This window comes from Mobula birostris, chromosome 13, assembly GCF_030028105.1.
Source record: "Mobula birostris isolate sMobBir1 chromosome 13, sMobBir1.hap1, whole genome shotgun sequence".
In the NCBI taxonomy this organism is placed as follows: Eukaryota; Metazoa; Chordata; class Chondrichthyes; order Myliobatiformes; family Myliobatidae; genus Mobula; species Mobula birostris.
Window position 1 is genome coordinate 92,785,946 of NC_092382.1, and position 18,177 is coordinate 92,804,122.

At 46.2% G+C, this 18,177-nt stretch overlaps 1 non-coding gene across 1 annotated transcript; it reads right to left on the reverse strand.

The window, feature by feature from the left end:
- Positions 1–12,131: 12,131 nt before the first annotated feature.
- On the reverse strand, positions 12,132–12,203 carry trnae-cuc (transfer RNA glutamic acid (anticodon CUC)). The gene has a single exon. It is a non-coding gene; the product is annotated as a tRNA-Glu (tRNA).
- Positions 12,204–18,177: the final 5,974 nt, after the last annotated feature.

The following is an 18,177-nucleotide window of genomic DNA, read 5'->3' on the forward strand; positions in this document are numbered from 1 at the left end:
CTCTTAGTACAATCGTGGGGAATTTGAACTCTATGTATTCTCCCTATTGAGTTGACTGACAATATTTTTACTCGTATGAAAGATGCATTTCTACAGATTATGTGGAGTTCATTTGTATTCCTACTCTGATCAATTGCTTTGAGAAAGTTTAAACTATCTCCAGATTGGAGCTTTACCGTCTCGTTAATCTAAATGAATCTCTGAACGGATCCATCAGCGTCAACGGCTAGAAGTGGACTCCATACTTTGACTCTACGACAGACATGTCGGCGTCTTCTGAATGGCCGTCTCTAACCATAACCAATTCCTGTGTTAGTGCCGTTCTATCAGAGTCTACGCAACAACATTAGCGGCTCTCTTAAACGTTTCCTTTGCTCAACAGAAAGGCTTCCCCTGAGGAAGTCTCCGGTATATCTGCAGATCTGTTGCAAATCCCTGCTATCAGGCGATAGAAGCGACCGAATGTCATTGACTCGAGATGCCCCGATCCCTGAGATTAGACGTTGTACAGTTTCTCCCGGAGATTCAGCCTGCCGCTGTGTAATCTGTAATCGGGTTTTTGCAATTTAAATCGCCGTTCTGAATACACATCAGCCGGGGAGTCCAGTTCCATGAGTTTAAAGACTTCCTGAATTTGAAAATTTAGAAACATTCCTTCCTGTGTGGGGACAGATCGTTACATTTCGGTCGCCCATTATGCTTTACAATCCCTCATTTCCTTAATGTTTCAGAAATGCACCTGCAGTATGTCCTATTTAAATTAGCTGTCTTGTAACATCCACAACTCCGAGTCGTGGAGTTGTCTATTGTGTCAGGAATGTGCGGGCAGATACTCCTGTTTAACTAAGTTTTAAACAATAAATCCTTACTCTGCAGCTAATTTTCCTGGACTACACGTCTCAGGCGTGGCCTTACATCGACTGCTATTTCCATATTCTACATTGTACAGTCTTAATTTCAGTTGTTCAATAGAGCACCTACACGTATCACTGGAGGTAAGTCAGTGCAATTGTTCTGGGCTTCTCCAGTGCTGCGGTACAAATAATCAGAGTAAAATTACCGTCACCAGTCACCGCACCAGACTCAACCTCAGAAACCTCCGTCCGGGGAATCGTTGTTCGCAGGCGCCATCTTGACTGGAGCACCTCACCCAATCTGAGTTCCACTCACTGGCTGGTTTTTGATTTGCTGAGTTCTCGTCCCGTGTCCAACAGAAGGTTGAAACCAGTAACGTGTTCATCAATAATTCCTGCTTGTTCGGCGGGGGCGAGTTCGATAAACTGAGGAGTTGATAATTGACTGATATTTCCGCCAGTCCAATGACGGCCGCATTTCTAGATGTGAATAAACACGAGATTCTGGAGCTCCCGATGCAGAGTTTCAGCCAAAAAATATCAACAATGTCTTCCCCCCACCCCCCTCCCCCGGAATAGCCCCCATAGATTCTGATGACCCGCTGAGCTCCTCCTACATTGGCATAACTAACGGTAATTCTATTGACCTGCATCCAGTGACGGGCCAACGGAGGGATCATACGCTATTGGCGATTACCTCCAACTGAAAGTAGAATTTCCAGCCATATACACCTCCGCGTGTATCCACAACCGCAACAGCTGCTGATAAGAAGTAAAATATCCAAATATTCTTCGAGAAACAGCACAGTTAGAACATTAAAAAAAATACAATTGAGTGCAAAATGATCAAAACAGTCATCGCATTGCTGAATGTGCCGGTCGTGCATGCAGCCTGGTACAGCCGTTCCGATCTATTCTTTTACCTTCTTCTTCTTACTTTTTAATTTACGTTATTTTTTGTATTTTTTTTCTCACGGTAACACATCGAAGCTGCACCCTCTCTAATATGCTGGTAGAGAGGGTTTTATTTGGGTTTTCTTTAGCGCTGGAAATGGTTACATCCCAACACGCGGGACAGAAGCAAAGTCGCATTGTGTATTCCACGGACTGGCAAATTCCGGTCGGCTTAGCTAACAGAGCGGCGGACACCCCAGCTGAAATCCGGAGGAAACCACACAGAGGATGCAGAGGGGGATCACAAAGCCGAGGAAAGAGGACCGGGTCGAAACAACAGAGACTTTTGGAGAAGAGGAGTTCGGTGGGTAATACCGTTCTGCCTGACCGGAAGTGCACCGAAAGCGGTAAGCGTAAAGGAGTTGGGTGCTTACTGTTCTGGCTAACAACAGATGGTGCAATCCGGGGTATATTACGATTGAGGAACGTGTTTGCAGACTGGATATTGAACTTTTCACTGTTGGACTTCGGCCACATTCCACCGTGATACAACACGGGGCGGCACGGGAGGTCGTTCCTGCCTGTGGCCATCGAACATGCAGCTCCTCCCGTGGAGGGTCAGACACCCTGAGCCAATAGACTGGTCCTGGACTTATTTTCCATCTGGCATAGCTTTGCATTTTGGTGTTTGATTGTTGGGGTTTTTTGTATTCCTATATTTACGCTCTGTTCTTGGTTGGTGCGGCTGTAACGAAACCAAATTTCCCTCGGGATTAATAAAGTATATCTATCTATCTATCTATCTAATGAGAATGATGGTGCCGAATGGTTATAGAATTAAACAGTTCAACCTATCCTCGCTGATGCTGATTCGAATGCAACGTTACCCGGCATGCCATACGGCTCAAGCTTCTGAGGGAAATCTGCAAGGACACTACGGATAGCGATTGCACCCAGATGCGTCTGGTCGGAACGATGCTTGGCCTTTCGGCGTCGGCAATAACCAGGGATTACCAATGACTTCGAAGTTCTGGGCTTACTGCACTTGACACATCCTTTCTACAAGGATGTTGCCTGGACTGGAGAGCATACCTTATAAGAATTGGTTGAGTAAACTTGGCCTTTTCTCTTTGGAGCGACGGGGGGGGGGAGGGAGGGGAGAGGGGCGGGATGAGGTGTGACCTGATAGAGGTGTATAAGATGATGAGAGGCATTGTTCTTGTGGATAGTCAGAGGCTTTTTTCCCAGGGCTAAAATGGCTAACACGGGGGGTGGGGGGCATAGTTTAAGGTGCTAGGAAATAGGTACCGAGGGGATGTCAGGAGTAAGTTTTTCACACAGAGAATGGTGGGTGCGGGGAATGCATTGCCGGTGGCGGTGGTGGAGGCGGATACAATAGGGTCTTTTAAGATCCTCTTAGGTAGGTAGGAGGAGCTTAGAAAAGTAGAGGACTACGCGCTAGGAAAACCTAGGCAGTTTCTAAAGTAGGTTAAATGGATGGCACAACATTGTGGGCCGAAGGGCCTGTAACGTGCTGTAGATTCCCATGTTCTATGTGTAAGACTCGGATGACGCAGTACCATTACCTATTCAAAACTCGCTCAGCTATGTAAATTACTGAAAATACTCTGACATTCGTGCAGCATCTGTTGAAATAGGGAAAGAGTGACCTTCATGTCGAAAACTCTGCATCGGGCATGGCAAGGAGAGAAAAAAAAACGTATAACTTGAGTCGGGCAATGAGGAATAGAGCAGACAAAGGCCCTGTCTCTGATACTGTCAAGCCTATAAGAAATATCATGGAAATGGACAGAAACTGGCGGAATCATCACTAGTTTAGCTGTGCCTTTGTTCCTTCGGCGCCTTTGTATGATAATGCCGATGTTATTCACGGCTGTATGGATACAGGGCGCCTCGCTTCGCTTACTGACGTACATCCTTAGTTGTTCAGGGGCAATCTAACGCACTGTGATAAACTCTTCCATCGAAATCAGCTCTGGCTTTGGAACTTGAAGGGTTAATGACGCTGCGAATTACGTGTGAACACGGACAGATTTTCTTTGCAGCCGAATAGAATGCCAAACGTCAGGAAACTGATCATTTTCAGGCCAGCAAAGTGCAGCTGCTGAATTGTCGAATGTATAATGCGGGCCAAGAATGCGTAAACCAGCTTGATCACGGAAACGGTTACTTTCTAGCCAGCCTTGCTTCTCGCGGCCTGGCGTCGGTGATGACGCAGAGACGGGTAAGAGAGAGGGATGTTTCCGCTGGAATATTGTGCGAGGTGAGCCAGTGCTGTGGTAATGGCGGAGAAGCCGGGAGGCCTCTTCAGGAAGAAAGATAATGGAGTGATGTTTGTCAGAATGATCCCTGTGTCGTAGATGAACGAGGATGCTAGCAGGGGAAACAGTGATCGGTGAGCAAGGCTTTGCTTTTGTTAAACTGTAATTCCGGCGTACAGAGTACCAGTGCGATTGCGGGGAATGTAGAGCGGTGCTGGGGTTGTCCCGGGAAGGTCGGCTCATTGAACTGATATATAGGATTATGAGGGAAAATTAATCTCATAGTCCCTGTACTTTGTAGACGAAAGTAACCTAAAACATAAGCATACAAGATTCTGAGTCAGAAGTCCCATACTGAAAGGACTTCTCTCCTTAATGGAGTCCCTGCATCGGACGGGCATAGATGGAGACCCGGTCCACTGCTCATACGAAGCCGGAGAAGCTGTCTCCCACAAATATCTGTGCGTCTCTCCATTCTCCCTCTATAAAAGGAAGCTGGGGCTGATTGCATTCGACTCCCGTTCGCACTGAAACAGAACATAGCTCCTTGATGTTAAGTGGTTGTGACTATCCCCAGCTTTTGCGCAATCTGTTTTCCCCGACCTGGATTTTCTTTTTAGTAAAGCGGATTCCAGTCGCATACCAGTGTGAAGTAACAGGCAGGCAAAAAAAAAGTCTAACCCCTATCCCGTAGGGGCGAGGTTTGTCACCTGATTACCGGTTGGCCGGTAAATCAATATAATAACAGTTGTTGCCCATCTCCCTGTCTTTTGTATTTTTGTTGAAATAGATAATGCATGATAATGTATTCAGTATATTCTTGTGTTAAATAACAGAGGGATATATCCTCCGCACAGTCGGTGAGGGCATATCCTTGCCCGCAATATGTGCGGAGAGAGTCGTCTCCTTTGAAAACGGAACGGAGGAGTCCCAGTCCTGATTCCGACATAAGAGCTCTGCTCAGTGAGAGCCGCTAACTTCCTCGTACGAGGCCGTCAAATCCTTCGTGCAATGCCGTCATTATTGGTTGAGTAGTCCCTCTGACTATGTCCGCAGATATGTGACAAGAGCCCTTTTACCAGAGAGAGTTGAGGACTGTGTGGCTAATGTTCACGGGCCGATTTGCAAACCATCGGGCGAGACAATTTGTTGGAAATGGGATGGATGATTGCATGTAGGTTGTCTTTATAACTTAAGAAATTTGGAGAATTGGCGTCAATAAATCTAAACGGAGCACCCTCTCTTGCTGCCCTCTGTGGAAAGGCCATGACCAAACACATGAACTATTTCTCCTGCTCAGTCGGAACGCTGATAATACCCCAGATGCCTCCAGCTTCCGAGTTTAAATGAAGGAACAGAGTGATTCTCTTTGTCATGTCCGTGCGGTGAAATACTGCTCTCTGATGGTCAACACAACACTGTGAGGAAAACGGTGGCCCGAAGTAAAGAAGCGAACAGGAAATCCAGAAAATGCGTGTACCTCTCTCTCTCTCTCTCTCTCTCTCTCTCTCTCTCTCTCTCTCTCTCTCTCTCTCCCTCTCTCTTTTTCTCTCTCTCTCTTTCTCTCTCTCTGTCTATCCATCTCCCTCCCTTTTTCACTCTCTGTCTTGCTCTCTCTTTGTCTCTTTATCTTTCCCCGCTCTTTTTCTCTCGCTCACTCGTGAGTGCGCTCTCTCTCGCTCTCTCTCTCTGTCTTGTTATCTCTCTCTCACACACTTTCTCTGTCCCTTTATATATCTCTCTCACTCGTCCTTCCTCTTTCTGTCTTTTTATCTCTCTCTCTCTTCCCCTGTCTTTCGCCCGTCCCGACTATCTCGCGCTCTCTTCGTCTCCACTCTGCCCCATCTCTCACTCCAACTATGTCCCCTATCTCCAGCTCTCAATCTCTCTCCCCTAACACACACACTCTCTCTCTCTCTCTGTGTCTCTCTCTGTCTTTCTCTATTTCTCTCTCTTTTTCTCTCTCACATTCTCACTCTCTCTCGCTCTCTCTATCTCTGTCTTACTCTCTCTTTCTGCATCTTTTTCTCTCTCTCTCTCTCTCTCACTCTTTTTATCTCTTTATATCTCTCTCCCGCTCTCCCCTCTTCGTATCCCTGTCTCTTTATCTCTCTCTCTCTTCCCCTGTCGTTCTTCCGCCCCCGTCTTTCTCTCTCTCTCTCCCTGTCTCCACTCTGCCCCGTCTCTCTTTCACTGTATTGCTACCCCACATCTCCACGTCCCCATCTCCTGCTCTCAAGCTCTCTCTCACCCCTAACACAAACACACACTCTCTCCCTTTCTCTCTCGTTCTCACCCCCTCTCCCTCTCTCCCTCTCTCTCTCTCTCTCTCACACACACACACACACACACACACACACACACACACACAGAGTCGCTCTCTGTCTCTCTCCCTTCCTCCCTTCATCATTCCCCCCACATTGCACACACAAGTCTGAAGCAAACAGTTACCATTGAATGGTCATGTTCAGAGGTAGACACTGAGTGATTTGGATGGGGGGCGGTTGTAGATATATACAGACCTCAGCTGGGATGGGTTGTACAGGTAACAGGTCATGATGGAGTGGCGATTTTCCAATAAATCTGTTCTCCCGATTTCGATTCCCTAACCAGAAAACGACCCCGTCTATCGCCCTACACAATCCCGTTGGCAGAGCTCCATAAACACCACCCTCGCCTGTTGTCACAGATGCGGTTTAAGGGCCGCGCACGCGATCGTCATCAGCCAACCCATGAGCCAACCGTCATCAGATGACGTGCAAGACAACGTTCCTCGATCCCAGGATCTCCCGTTTAAACCAGTGGCGGAACAACCGAGGGGTTGTTCCCTGCCGCATATCCCGCCTCCATCTGCCTCCCAAAAGTCCGTCCAAACTTGAACAAAGCAAAACAAAACAAATACTTTTACTTGTTTATTTGTTATTTTTAATTGTATTATCATTGTTATTATTATTTCTCTACTGGATTATGTATCGCATTGAACTGCTGCTGCTAAGTTAACAAATTTCTCGTCACATGCCGGAGATAACAAACCTGATTCTCATTTTGATTCTGATTCTGAAAATCCTGTTTTTAAAAAAAATATTTCGACATGCCTCTGAGGGAAGTTGGGAGCGTTGTCAGCGCGGCGAATTAAAGGCGAGGACAAGAGTTTACCTCCTCTCACCTGGGGAGAGGGAAAAAGCATTGGTGAAAGACAAGCGCTTTCTGTTGACCGTCAAGTGCGGTGTGGGGTTTACTATTGAGAGCAAGTTTGGACCAGCCGAAGTCTCATTGAATATCAGGCCGGACTGGAGAAAGCAAGTGGTCTGCTCCTCTTTCTGTTGTCTGTTTAAAAAAAATACCAGGCCCTTCTTGGACCGGCATGCTACATCAGTGGATGTAATAGGGACCGGTGCTTGGAGCCCTGTTGTTCACAATCTGTGTCACCAGTTTGGCCGGGGAATCATTTCCATGTCTAAAAGTGGCACAAAATTTGGAGCTAACATTTGTTAATGATGCAGAGTTGTTACTTTATATTCTGAGCACTATCTAAACCTAGGTGTCTGTTATGATGCTGCTGACATTTCTGTCAAGAGGGGTCAAAGTTGACGTGGACAAGCTGATTGCGTGGGAGCTGGAGTCCAATGTGGGAAATGAGATCTCACACGGTTCTGCAGAACAGACGGCATCGCCAGTCTGTTTAAATGGCGAGGGAGTGCGGTGCAGTGAGTAGTGAAGGAGATCAAAGGTAAATGCAAGAGTTACTATGTGAAAGATCTCACACAGTTTTGTTGGGCTTTATTGAGACTGCACCTGGGGTATTGTGCGAAGTCCCCCTCTCCTGGTTTAATAAAGGTCATGTAATGCAAAGAACAAACTGCTGTCGGAGCAGGGGAGAACGGGTCAGGCAGCATCTGTGGATGGGAATGGACCGTAATCATTTCAGCTCGACGCACTGCCTTTCAACTGAACAGAGGGTAGACGGCTAGAATGGGGGGCGGGGGGTGTGGGGGCGGTGGGCGTGCAGCAAGAATTGTGAAGAAACCGGCGAGTGTAAGTGGGGAGGTTTGGTAGGCAGCTGGATACTGGAGACTTGTGGTGCGCCACAGAGTTCGGGAGCGGGACCTTAGTTATTCGTTATGTATGTCAATGATTTTGATGCGAAATCACTCTTTATCATTAAGTTTGCGTATGACACTAAACTAGGCGGCGCTGTTCATAGAGGAAAATTACTGTAGATTATAAGGGAGTCTCGATCAGTTAGAGAAGTGGGCGGAGACGTGGCAAATGGATTTCAATACAGATAAGTAGGAGGTAGTGCATTTTTGAAATGAAACTTTGCAAAGGAATTGTGCCATAAATGGAAGGGCATTAGAGAGTGCAATTGACACGAGTACCCCCGGAGCACAACTGCACAGTTCGCTTAAGTCGGCGACACATGTCGACACAATGCTGAAAAGCCGTTTATCAGGCCTGCTTTCCTTATTCAGGGCAACAATAAGGAAAGTGAGTTGGGACATTACGATACAGTTGTGCGAGTCGTTGTCGAGGCTGTCGTTGCAGAGCACAGTTAGGACTCTATTAGAAAAGATGGCGTGAAACTGGAAAGGGAGGAAATAAGTTTTACGATGATGTTTTCAGGACAAGAAGACCTGCGATACATAGAGAGTTTGTCCACGCTAAGTATTTACTCATTACAAGATAAGGAGAACGCGGGCGACTTTATGCAAGATTCTTAACTGATGAAGGGCAGAGATAATGTCAATGTCAATACCAATCCTCACAGAGGAATCAGAAGTGTAGAGAGTGAGCAGTTTCAAGTTCCTGGGTGTCAATATCCCTGAGGAATTACCTGGTCCCAACATATCGATGTAGTCATAAAGAAGGCAAGACAGCGACTGTACTTCATCAGGAGTCGGAACAGATTTGGTATGTAAACAAATAAACTCAAAAACTTCTATAGATGTACCGTGGAGAGCATTCTGACAGGCTGCATCACTGTCTGGTATGGGGGGTGGGGGTGGGTGGCTACTGCACAGGACCGAAAGAAGCTGCAGAGGGTCGTAAATTTAGGTAGCTCCATCTTGGGCACTAGCCTACAAAGTACCCAGGACGTCTTCAAGGAGCGGTGTCTCAGAAAGGCAGCGTCCATTATTAAGGACCTCCAGCACCCAGGGCATGCCCTTCTCTCACTGTTACCATCAAGTAGGAGGTACAGGAGCCCGAAGACACACATTCAGCGATTCAGGAACAGCTTCTTCACCTCTGCCATCCGATTCCTAAATGGACATTGAATCCTCGGACAGTACCTCACTTTTTAAATATATATCATTTCTGTTTTTGCAACCATTTTAATCTATTCAATAGACGTATACTGTAATAAATGTATTTATAGTTATTATTATTACGTGTTTTTTTTTTCTTCTGTATTATGTATTGCATTGAGCTGCTCTGCTAAGTTAACAAATCTCACGTCACATGCCGGTGATAATAAATCTGATGTTGATTCTGATTCTGTTAACAGTCTTTTTCCCCCTAGTGCAGGGGAGACCAAAACCCGGAAAGTGGGTTTAGGCTTCGATGAATATGGGCACAAAGCAAGAAGTTAGAACTGGCTGTGTGGGCATCGTGCTCGGAATGGTTCTTTGAGCCGAAGAGCCTGTATCAATTCAGTATACCTCCGCGACACGTATCAGTGGGATGCGTCAGATATGACTAGAAAGGTACAATGTGGAAGTTAAGGGTAAAGAGGAATGCTTGCTTAGCAAGCGAACTACTGCTCTCATCCAGGAGGGGGCGATACCGTCATTTTTGCAAGGTGATCATACGGTCTCTGACTCGATGTCTGCTTCGGGAGCACGTGGAGCTTTCCCCTACCGGGGCGAATGCGTCAACACGAAGCCGACGATCAGCTACCAACAGTTGGAATCAGAATGGACGCAGGTATGTTCGCTGTCCTCTTCCTAACTAAATTGTCCTGCTGGTGCACGTTTAGACAAATGGCGAATAGCTCCGAGGACGAAGCTGACACATGCGCTAAATGGACACAAAACAGTGATTTGGTCCGACTGGTAAAGCAGACTGGGATAATGGAACGTTCCAACAATTCCGGTGCAGGAATAGTTGAATCACTCCACTCACCGTGCAGAGATTCTTCTAAGTGAAAGGAGCAGGAGGTCCTGAATCAGGAGGATGTAGACACGGATGCGGAAGCAGTTGTTGGGGGTAATGAGACAGACCAGGGAATAGGCAGGGTCTGATTCACTTCGTGGCCGCCCGGATGTGGAAGACTCCTTGAAATCCCATTTATAAAAAGCAGCGCCAGATTATTGGAGCATTTCGGGAGTTAGGAGATTGCATGACATGAGTACAGTTCATATATTGGAAGGACAGCAGTCAAATTCCCGCTGATTATCTGGGGGGGGGGCGCGGGTGCGGTTGCAGTTTTCAGCGCTGAACAAAATTGTTTTCAGTGGTGGAAATGGCCGAGGAGCAGTATGCAACACATTGTACATAGCTGCCAAATCTGTTCCGACGTGTTATCGCAATAATGAATATCTGGGCTTATGACCAATGGTGAGCGTGGTTTCTGAAAATATGCTTCGACACTGAAGTGGGATGGGGACTTTGATAAACATAAAGAAGGTTAGAAAGTGTATGGTCATGCACTTTGGTGGAAGAAATAAACGGGCAGATCATTATTTAGATGGGGAGATATTTCAAAATGCAGAGTGCAAAGGGACTAGGGAGTCCTTGTGTAAGATACCTTAAAGGTTAACACTCAGGTTGAGTCGGTGGTGAAGAGGGCGAATGCAATTTTGGCATTCGTTTCTAGAGGTATAGAATATAAGAAAAGGGATGTGATGTTGAGGCTCTATAAGGCACTCGTGAGACCACACTTGGAGTATTGTGTGCAGTTCTGGTCTCCTTATTTTTAAAAGGATAGGATTCAGAGAAGATTCACAAGAATGATTCCAGGAATGAAAGGGTTACCGTATGAGGAACATCAGGCAGCTCTTGGGCTGTATTCCCCGGAGTTCATGAGAATGGAGGGGGGGGGGGGGCGGTGGTGATCTCGTAGAAACATTCTGAATGTTAAAAGGCCTGAACAGATTATATATGGCAAAGGGAAGCCTAGGACAAGAGGGAACAACTTCAGGACTGAAGGACGTCCATTTAGAACAGAGATGCGGAGAAATTACTTTAGTCAGCGAGTGGTAAGTCTGTGGAATTTGTTGCCACGACTGGCTGTGAAGGCCAAGTCATTGGGTGCATTTAAGGCAGTGATAGATAGGTTCTTGATTAACCAGGGCATCAGAGGGTATGGGGTGAAGGCAGGGGAGTGGGGATGACTGGAAGAATTGAATCAGCCTATGATTGAATGGCGGAGCAGACTCGGTGGGCCGAATGGCCTACTTCTGCTCCTATATCTCATGGTCTTATGGACAACTTCAAAGGGGACAAAATGGTGTATGGAATCGTCCTTGACGACTGGGGTAATATTTTCCAACAAGAGGATAACTAGAGATATCAACACGCAAAATACCGGAGGAATCAAGGACAGACTGCATCGGAGGGAAATGAACACGGAATGAGTCGTGTAGAAACTCTCAGTCAAAAATTATTCAATTTAGTCTCCTTTAACTGAAAACTTAATCCTAAAAAGCACCACCTTCACCTTATCCGGTACAGCTACGTTATTTCTATATTATTGTTACGAGAACGGCACACACTCGTCTAACTGACCTAAAAACAAATCTTACAGATTTGTAACAAGGCTTCCCTGTATTTGTATTATGTCGCCTTCTCCTCGTTGTCTACATATGCTGCCACTTTCAGTCATCTTCAAATGTCCAAAAGTTCAAAAGTAAATTTATTATAAAAGTGCATACTTTTCACCATATTTCAGCCTGAGATTCATTTTCATCAGGGCATTCACAGTAAATGCAAAGAAACAAAATAGAAGCAATGAATCAGCATCAGAAACAGCTCTAATATCATCGAAATCTGTCCTCAGATTTGTGGTCTTGTGGCGGTAGAACGTTGTAATACCTACTATAGTAATAAGTACTATAAAGCACAGTAAGAAGGACTATAAATTGCATCGGGTAAAATTTAATTCCCTGACCGGGAATCGAACCCGGGCCGCGGCGGTGAGAGCGCCGAATCCTAACCACTAGACCACCAGGGAAACTGCTACTCAACTTCAAAGAAAGTGATGACTAACCCAAAGAAAGCTGTGCAAACACAAGAAGATGCTCGTAGCAGTACATTCGCCAGTAAATACGTAATACATGTTCTCTGCGTGAGCTGTGAAATTCTTCAAACTGTAACCATGAGTGGTGAAGTCAATTCAGCGCTGAGGTGAGCGGTTATCCCACTCTGGGTCAGGAGCCTGATGGTTGAGAGGGAATCACTGTTTTCCTGGCTCTAGTCGAAAACGACCTGTGGCTTCTGCACCCCCCCCCCCAACTTCCTGATAGCAGCAGCGAGAAGAGAGCATGGTCTGAATCTTTGATGCTGCGATGTCAGCGCTCCTAGTAGACGTACTCTCTGCAGGGAATACAATTAGCTCTGATGAAATAGCCTGTATCTCTTACTTTATGTGTACTTTTTCTTTCACGGGCATGGTGTTTCTATACCAGGTCTTGATATACTCGCCACCGCACAACCGTAGAAGTTAGATCAAAAGCCGAACATTCGTAAACGTCTGAGTGAGGAGGGGAGCTGCCGTGCCTCCTTTGTAATGGCACCTTCGTGCTAGATCCAGCAGAGATCCTCAGATGTGATAACTTTAAAGTATTGACCCTCTCTACTTCTGGTACTCTAATGCGAACTAGTTCATGCACCTCCGGTTTTCCCCATCCTGTAGTCAGTAATCAGCTCTTTCCTGCTGTGAAAGTGAATGAGCGGTTGTTCTGTTGGAGCGATCAGGTTTGTTATCACCGGTATGTGTCCTGCAATTTGTTAACTTAGCAGCAGCACTTCAATGCAATACATAATATAGAAGAAGAAAATAATAATCAACAAATAAATTACAGTATACGTATATTGAATGGAATAAAAATTGTTGCAAAAAACAGAAATAATATATATTAAAATAGTGAGGTAGTGTTCACGGATTCAATGTCCATTCAGGAATCGGATGACAGAGCTGCCCCTGAATCGCTGAGTGCGTGCCTTCAGGCTTCTGTACCTCCTACCGGATGGTCACAGTGAGCAAAGGGCGTGCCCTCGGTGCTGGGGGCCCTTAATAATGGACTCTGCCTTTCTGAGACACCGCTCCCTGAAGATGTCCTGTAGGCTAGTACCCAAAGTGGAGCCGATTAAATTTACGACCTTCTGCAGATTCTTTCGGTCCTGTGCAGTAGTTCCCCTCCCCCACCCCATACCAGACAGTGATGCAGCCTGTCAGAATGCTCTCAGAATAGAAGTTTTCGAGTGTATCTGTTGACATCCCAAATCACTTCAGATTCCTAATGCAGTATAGTCGCGGTCTTGCCTTCTTTATAACTACATCGATATGTTGGGACCAGGTTACGTCCTCAGAGATCTTGACACCCAGGGACAGATTCAGGCAGACTTGCAATCTCCCTGCTTTTTTACTGATTCACCCCTCACCTTTCGTACGGAAAGCAATAGCGGTGTCATCAGCAAAGTTAAATGTGGCATTGGGGCATTATTTAGCCTCAGTCATAAGTATAAAGAGAGCAGAGCAGTGAGCTAAGCATCCAGCCCTTCGGTGTACTTGTGCTGATGGAGATTGTGGAGATGTTCGAAGGTTCAAACGTCCAATTCAATGTCAGAGAAATCTATACAATATACATCCTGAAATGCGGTTTCTTTGCAAACATCCACGAAAGGAGTTGAGGATGCCATTGTCTACCTGCTGAACCGTGTCTACGCCCACCTGGACAAGCCAGCGAGCACTGTGAGGGTCATGTTTTTTGACTTCTCCAGTGCGTTCAATACCATCCACCCTGCTCTGCTGGGGGAGAAGCTGACAGCGATGCAGGTGGATGCTTCCCTGGTATCATAGATTCTTGATTACCTGACTGGCAGACCACAGTACGTGTGCTTGCAACACTGTGTGTCCGACATCAGCAGCACTGGGGCTCCACAGGGGACTGTCTTGTCTCCCTTTCTCTTCACCATTTACACCTCGGACTTCAACTACTGCTCAGAGTCTTGTCAGCTTCAGAAGTTTTCGGATGACTCTGCCATAGTTGGATGCATCAGCAAGGGAGACGAGGTTCAGTACAGGGCTGCAGTAGGAAACTTTGTCACATGGTGTGAGCAGAATTATTTGCAGCTTAATGTGAAAAAGACCAAGGAGCTGGTGGTATACCTGAGGAGAGCTAAGGTACCGGTGACCCCTGTTTCCATCCAGGGGGTCAGTGTGGACATGGTGGAGGATTACAAATACCTGGGGATACGTATTGACAATAAACTGGACTGGTCAAAGAACACTGAGGCTGTCTACAAGAAGGGTCAGAGCCGTTTCTATTTCCTGAGGAGACTGAGGTCCTTTAACATCTGCCGGACGATGCTGAGGATGTTCTACGAGTCTGTGGTGGCCAGTGCGATCATGTTTGCTGTTGTGTGCTGGGGCAGCAGGCTGAGGGTAGCAGACACCAACAGAATCAACAAACTCATTCGTAAGGCCAGTAATGTTGTGGGGATGGAACTGGACTCTCTGATGGTGGTGTCTGAAAAGAGGATGCTGTCTAAGTTGCATGCCATCTTGGTCAATGTCTCCCATCCACTACCTAATGTACTGGGTGGGCACAGGAGTACATTCAGCCAGAGACTCATTCCTCCAAGATGCAGCACTAGGCGTCATAGGAAGTAATTCTTGCCTGTGGCCATCAAACTTTACAGCTCCTCCCTTGGAGGGTCAGACACCCTGAGCCGATAGGCTGGTCCTGGACTTATTTAATAATTTACTGGCATAAATTACATATTACTATTTAACTATTTATGGTTCTATTAATATTTATTATTTATGGTGCAACTGTAACGAAAACCAATTTCCCCCGGGATCAATAAAGTATGACTATGACTATGGCTATGACTAAAATAGAGGAGTGCCCCAAAGAATGAACGACAGTTAAATGTAAGAACCCCGAAGTGCATCCCACCAGCTCCCCTCCCTTCTGCGCGTAAGCAGCAGCATGCAGCAATCCCCCCTCCCCCCCCACCGACAAAAAAGGCACCCGCTACCGAGCAGAAGCGTGAGCAAGGCAATAACAAAGACACAGACATGCAGTTACCCCAAAGACTTCGCCTTTCACCCGGTGTTCGACATACTGCAGGCTCTGTCCCTGATAAGGGAGAAGGAGGTGTCTCCATTTTCCCAGCGAGCGGGGAGACAGAACAAACAACTTGCCGGGTTAAAAGTCCGTTCTGTCGTTTTTTCCGTGCTCTGTGCATGAAGATTGCAAAGTTCCTGGGCCTTCGGGCGCACAGCAGATATCCAAACACCCCGAAGACGTCCAGGTCTCCTGTCGTGACACTGACCCTCGGTTCTCCCGTCTCCAGAGCCCCGAGACCTTTGGTTTCCAAATTCGAGCGAGAACCCTTGGCATGCAGAACAACAACGGCCAGTCCTGAAAACCCGAGAACGGATCCCATTCTAGACTTTTTTCTCTCCTGTTGGCGTCAGTAGTTAACCTCCCTCACGTTCATTGAGTTCCACACTACAACGGAGACTTTGAGTTATGACTTGTCTCCAACAACCCTGACCTCAGCTGTAAAACCGACTGAGGTGGACATCACAGGGGAATGCAGATTCGGGGTAATCTTTTCCCCTCAAATTCGCTGTATTTAGTGGGGAGTTGTGAGTGCAGTGGCTGCATATCTGGACTGTTGAACGGACATTGAATCTCAAGTCCACTTCGCATCCCATCAGCGTTTTTAGTCAAATTCCGTGGAGTTATCTGATCCACAGCCTATGTTAAGATGTCTGACGTCACCTGTATCCACCGGGTTCAGTACAGTCATTTATGGAGGAAGGGTTGCCAACCGGAGCTGCACTGGCCTCTATCTGGGTATACAAGTAAACAGAACTTCTCCCGATGTCTCGTGATGCTAGAAATCACTTGGTTGGTCTAGACAGCTTTAAAGTGGCTGAATAAATAATAAAAATCTGACTCAGTTAATAACGGATTAACAAGAGACTGGGATAAACTCTTCCGTGAGTGTCGACGGTGAAATCCAGTTGGACTCAGTAGCTTCCTACTACTGGATACTATGGATGTGGAGAGAACGCTTCCTATGGTGGGGGAGTATTAGACCAGAGATCCCAACCTCAGAATAGAAGGACATAGAGGGACATCCACTTACAACAAAGATGAGGAGGAATTTCTTTGTCCAGAGGGTAGCGAAAGAGATAAGGTCGTGTAGAGTAAGTACAGGGGGAGTACGGAGCCACGTTGTTTAGTATATTTAAAGAGAATGTTGATAGGTTCTTGACTAATCAAGGCGTCAAAGGTTACGGGGTCAGGCAGGAGAATGGGTTCAGAACGTTAACAAATCAGTCGTGTTGAAGTTGCAAAGCAGATTCGATGGGCCAACTAGCCTAATTGTGTTCTTATGCCTTATTGTCTATTCTACTAACAACTATGGGAACGGGGGACCTTCAGATTTTGGTGGCATCCATTAGTCTCGCGAGACCATGGATCTGCGCCTGGAAAGACTTGCTTCAATCTCTCCAGGGCACAGGCCTGGGCAAGGTTGTATGGAAGACCGGCAGTTGCCCATGCAGTAAGTCTCCCCTCTCCACGCCACCGATGTTGTCCAAGGGAAGGGCAAGGGCTGATACAGCTTGGCACCAATGACGTCACAGGAGTTGCCGGAGCGAGGTTGAAAGGAACGTCGGACTGCCTTAGAGACTCCAGCCCCGGATTTGTCCTCGGGGTTTCCTCCCGAAGCATTTCCCACGAGTGGGCATTGCCACAAGGCAGAGGAAGTTTGAAATCAGAGTTTTCTTCAGATATATCTTTCTCCTTATGGAGGTAATGGAATCAACAGATCACCCGACCATGATCCTCAACGTCACATTGCCTATAATTTGGCAATGTGAAATAAAGTGCCCAGATCTATTTCAGCCCGAAAATTATTTCCAAGCAGCCACTTTCCATAATAGTTTCACTCTGGAACTGTCGGTGCATTGCGCAGAATTACTTGCATTAACTGGATTTTAAATTCATGACGAAGATTCGATAAAAGAGGTCAAATTTGATAAAGAACCATTTGTAATATATATATATGGATAGTAAGATCTGCGGTTGTTCTTCAGCAGATGTTCCTATCTCGGTTTTTCTCTCAAACAATGCTAGTGGGTTTGAATTTGGACCCATCAGATATCAAGTTTCCTTTGGTTCATGCGTGCACCCTGATACATTGTGATGGTTAAAATACGTAAGGTGTTCCCATTTATAAACATGGAATAGAACATCTCACCGGACAGGTGATGCTAGAACTGGTTACATAAATGGCAATTTAATGTTTCCATTAATTTATCCGAAAGAGGTGGTTCCACGAGGTGCGGGGTGGGTTGGATGGTCTACAAAGGAGATGTCATCCAGACGGAGAGGGAATAGAAGAATTGACCGACTACATTGTTATGACTACGGCTTTACCAGGGTAAATTACTAGATAAGCAAAGGTGGTTTTCTTAGGGGGAGAATGAGCGGAGATTAAAATTATGAAGGACGATGAGTAAGAAAGTGAGATGTATTCATTTTCTTAATAAGACATTAAAGGGGAATGAGGAAAATTGAAGTATTTGGTGGGAAGATTAGAGGAGAGAGAAACATTTAGATTTTCGAGCCCATTGTATCAAATAGAAACATAGAAACATAGAAAACCTACAGTACAATATGGGCCCTTCGGCACACATAGTTGTGCCGAACATGTCCCTACCTTAGAAATTACTAGGCTTACCCATAGCCCTCTATTTCTCTAAACTTTATGTACCTATCCAAAAGTTTCTTAAAAGACCCTGTCGTATGCGCCTCCACCACCGTTGCCGGCAGCCCATTCCACACACTCTGAGTAAAAACCTTACACCTAACATCTCCTCTGTACCTTTGAAAGTCCAAGTAAGCAATTTCCGCTGACTGTCCTTTGTCTCTGCTGTCTGTTATTCCACAAACTACTCA